The sequence below is a fragment of the Hipposideros armiger genome, unplaced genomic scaffold (assembly GCF_001890085.2).
Source record: "Hipposideros armiger isolate ML-2016 unplaced genomic scaffold, ASM189008v1 scaffold_208, whole genome shotgun sequence".
NCBI classification, from domain to species: domain Eukaryota; kingdom Metazoa; phylum Chordata; class Mammalia; order Chiroptera; family Hipposideridae; genus Hipposideros; species Hipposideros armiger.
In genome coordinates this window covers 199470-203908 of record NW_017731558.1, presented here as the reverse complement: position 1 = coordinate 203908, position 4439 = coordinate 199470, and positions in this window count along the sequence as shown.

Below are 4439 nucleotides of genomic sequence, written 5' to 3'. Positions count from 1 at the left end.
AGTCTGGGCAGGGGTGAAGGTAAGGTGGGGTGAGGGGATGATATTTATTAGGCTAAGCAATGATGTAAATTTCTCCCCTCTTGCTGGTGATTAGTTAGAACTGGGCATGTGATCTTCTCCTGATCAGTGTTTTCTACTGGACAGACATCTAGCAACAATTTCTTTACTCCTAATCAGTGGCCCAGTACCAGCACTGGGTTCTTTCATCTTCAGACTTAATCTCTAAGGACACTGTCCTAGGGCTGGCTGTAACCATCATGAAACCAAAAGAGGAAGAACAAGAAAACTGCAGAGAATTCAACCAGAAATCCTGATATTCCTGAGCTTCTTAATTTACCAACTCTGGAACCAAACCTCCTCCAGACGCCTTGCCATGTGAAGTAACAAATGCCGTATCTTTTAAGCAATGATTAATTGAATATTTTGTTGCTTACTGCCAAATGCATTCCAACTAAATAAAACATCTAAACTCTGATTTTAGAATTTCTGAATTAGTATAAAAAAATATTAGAAGCCACCTTTCCAAGCTAACTCAAGAAGAAACAGAAAATCTGAAAGATTGATTACTACCAAGGACATTTAATCAGTAATCAACAAGCTCCCAACAAACAAAAGTCCTGGACCAGATGGCTTTACTAGTGAATTTTACCAAACATTCAAAAAAGAATTATCACCTATTCTTCTCAAACTATTCCAAAAAATACAAAAGGAGAGAAGGCTCCCAAACTCTTTCTATGAAGCCACTATCACCCTGATTCCAAAACCAGACAAAGACAGTACAAAAACAGAAAACTATAGGCCGATATCCCTGATGAATATAGATGCTAAAATCCTCAAAAAAATATTAGCAAACAGAATTCAGCAATATATTGAGAAGATCATATACCATGATCAAGTGGGTTTCATCCCTAGTACACAAGGTTGGTTCAATATCTGCAAATCAATTAATGTGATACACCACATCAACAAAATGAAAAATAAAAATCATATGGTCATATCAATAGATGCAGAAAAAGCATTTGACAAGATACAGCAGCCATTTATGATAAAAACTCTTAGCAAAGTGGAAATAAAGGGATCATATCTCAACATGATAAAGGCCATATAAAATAAACCCACAGCTAACATTATAGTCAGTGGGGAAAAGCTAAAACCATTCCCCTTAAGATCAGGAACAAGACAAGGCTGGCTGCCCACTTTGTTCACTTTTATTCAACCTAGTTTTGGAAGTTCTAGCCACAGCAATCAGACAAGAAAAAGAAATAAAAGGCATCCAAACTGGTTAGGAGGAAGTAAAGTTGTCATTATATGCAGATGACATGATACTACATAGAGAGAACCCCAAAGACTCCATCAGAAAGCTACTGGAACAAATAGATGAATTCAGTAAGGTAGGAATAGACAAAATCAATATTCAGAAATCAGTTTCATTTGTATATACCAATAATAAACTGTCGGAAGGAGATATTAAGAAAACAGTCCCATATACAATTGCTTCAAGAACTATAAAATACTTAGGAATAAATTTAATCAAAGAAGTAAAAGGCCTATACTCAGAAAATTATAAGACACTGAAGAAAGAAATAAAAGAAGATACAAATAAATGGAGACACCTACCATGCTCATGGATAGGCAGAATTAATGTAGTTAAAATGTCCATACTGCCCAAAACAATATATAGATTCAAAGCAATTCCTATCAAACTACCAAGGGCATTTTTCACAGAAATAGAAAATATAATCCTAAAATTTATATGGAACCATAAAAGACCCTGAATAGCCATGGCAATCCTGAGAAATAAGAAAAAAGTCAGGGGTATCATGCTACCAGACATCAAAACATACTACAAGCCTACAGTAATCAAAACAGTATGGTACTGGCATAAAAACAGGCACATAGATCAATGGAACAGAATAAAGAGTCCAGAAATAAATCCCTGTATATACGGACAGTTAGTCTATGACAATGGAAGCAAGAATTATCATTGGGGTAAAGTAGTGTATTTAATAAATGGTGCTGGGAAAATTGGACTGACACATGGGGAAAAAAAAGAAACTGGACCACCTCCTTACGCCATATACAAGAACAAATTCAAAATGGATTAAAGACTTAAACATAAGACATGAAACCATAAAACTCCTAGAAGAAAATATAGGGAATAAATTTGCAGACATTACCCTGAGCAATATTTTTACTGATACATCCCCACGGGCAAGGGAAGTAAAGGAAAAATGAGCATATGGGATTACATCAAACTTAAAAGTTTTTTCACAGCAAAGGAAACCATCAATAAAACAGAAAGAAAGCCTACTGAATAGGAGAAGATATTTGTCAACAACATATCTGATAAGGGGTTAATATCCAAAATTTATAAAACACTCATGCACCTCAACACCAAATAATCCAATTAAAAAATGGGCAAAGGATATGAAGAGACTTGTCTCCAAAGAGGACATACAGATGGCCAACAGGCATATGAAAAAATGTTCAGCCTCACTAATCATTAGGAAAATGCAAATAAAAACCACAATGAGATACCACCTTACCCCTGTCAGAATGGCTATCATCAATAAATCAACAAACAGCAAGTGCTGGCTTGGTTGTGGGGAAAAGGGAACCCTGGTGCACTGTTGATGGGATTGCAGATTGGTACAGCCACGATGGAAATCAATATGGAGGTATCTCAAAAAACTGAACATGGAACTACCTAATGATCCAGCAATTCCACTCTTAGGTATTTATCCAGAAAAACCCAAGACACTAATTCAAAAAAATATATGCACCCCTATGTTCATTGCAGCGCTATTTATAATAGGCAAGACTTGGAAACAATCGAAATGCCCATTGGTAGATGACTAGGTTAAGAAACCGTGGTACATTTACACAATGGAGTATTACTCAGCTATAAAGAAGAAGGAAATTGTACCATTTGCAATGATATGGATGGACCTAGAGAACATCATGCTAAGTGAAATAAGTCAGTCAGAGAAAAACAAATACCATATGATCTCACTTATATGTGGAATCTAAAGAACTGAACAAACGAGTACTGTAAACAGAAATAGTCTCAGAGACACAGAGGAAAAACTGATGATTGCTAGATGGGAGGGAGGTGGAGATGAGGGAGAAGGGGAAGGGACTAGATAACATAAATTGGTAACTACAATATTGCCTCAGGGATAGAAAAGACAGTTTGGGGAATATAATCAACAATGTTGTAAATAGTTTTTAGGGTGCCAGATGGTCTCATGTCTTGTCAGGGGGAACACTTCATAGACAGTGTAGAGGCCTGACCACTGCACTGTACATCTGAAGCAGACATTGAATAATATTATATATCAACTAAAATTTAATACATATATAGTCATGGGATGTGGAGTATAGTGTGGGAATGGAGTCAATGGAACTGTAATAGATATGCATGATATCAGGGGTGGGGGATAATGGATGGGGAGAGGGGGGTTGTCACTTTGTGAGGGATGAAAAGGATAACTATTGCATTGTTTTGTACACCTGAAACTACTACTACTACTACTACTACTACTACTACTACTACTACTACTACTAATAATAATAATAATAATAATAATAATAAAAGAGGAAAACAAATTGGATTGTATACAAAATGATAATATAAATCCCATTAGAAGAATTGGGTTAGATCCACCGAAGTTGTTTTTTCTACTGAGCATTGTAAAGTTACTTAAAGTAACGAATCACATACTTGATCTCTACACTGTTCCACCACCAGTGCCTGAAGAGATATTTGGGCCAGCAAAGAGCAGAAGCTCACTGGGCTTCATTGGAATGGGGTAAGGAGCAGGGCTGCTGTGTCCAGCCTTCTCCTGCCTGTTTTCACAGAGGATAGAGCTATGGGATTGGAGCTGGAAATCAACTGGAAAAATCACAGTTATCTCTCTCTTTTTTTCCCCTTATTAAATTGTTCCCTGCTCCCTACAGATGAAAGCAAAAGGAAAGTTCTCCTTCAAATTAATGAAGAAAAATATTATTATACCATTTTATCTAATTTTTTAAATTATTTTTTATTATGAAATACACATTTTTTAGAATTAGTTTCAGCTGTACAACACAGTGCAATAGTTATACATTTTACCCCTAGAAGTGACAATGCCCCTGCCCCAATCCGCCACCCCACTTCCCCCAATATCATACATATCTATTACAAATCCCTTGACACCACTCCCACACTATACTCCACGTCCCATGACAATATATATTCACTTATAGTTGACATACAATATAATACAACATCAGCTTCAGGTGTACAGTGCAGTGATCAAGCCTCTACACCATCCATGATGCAAGACATGTGACCACCTGACACCCTAAAAATATTCACAACATTATTAATTATATTCCTCGAACTGTCTTTCATGTACCTGTGGCAATATTGTAGTTGTGTATTTATGCTGTCTAAC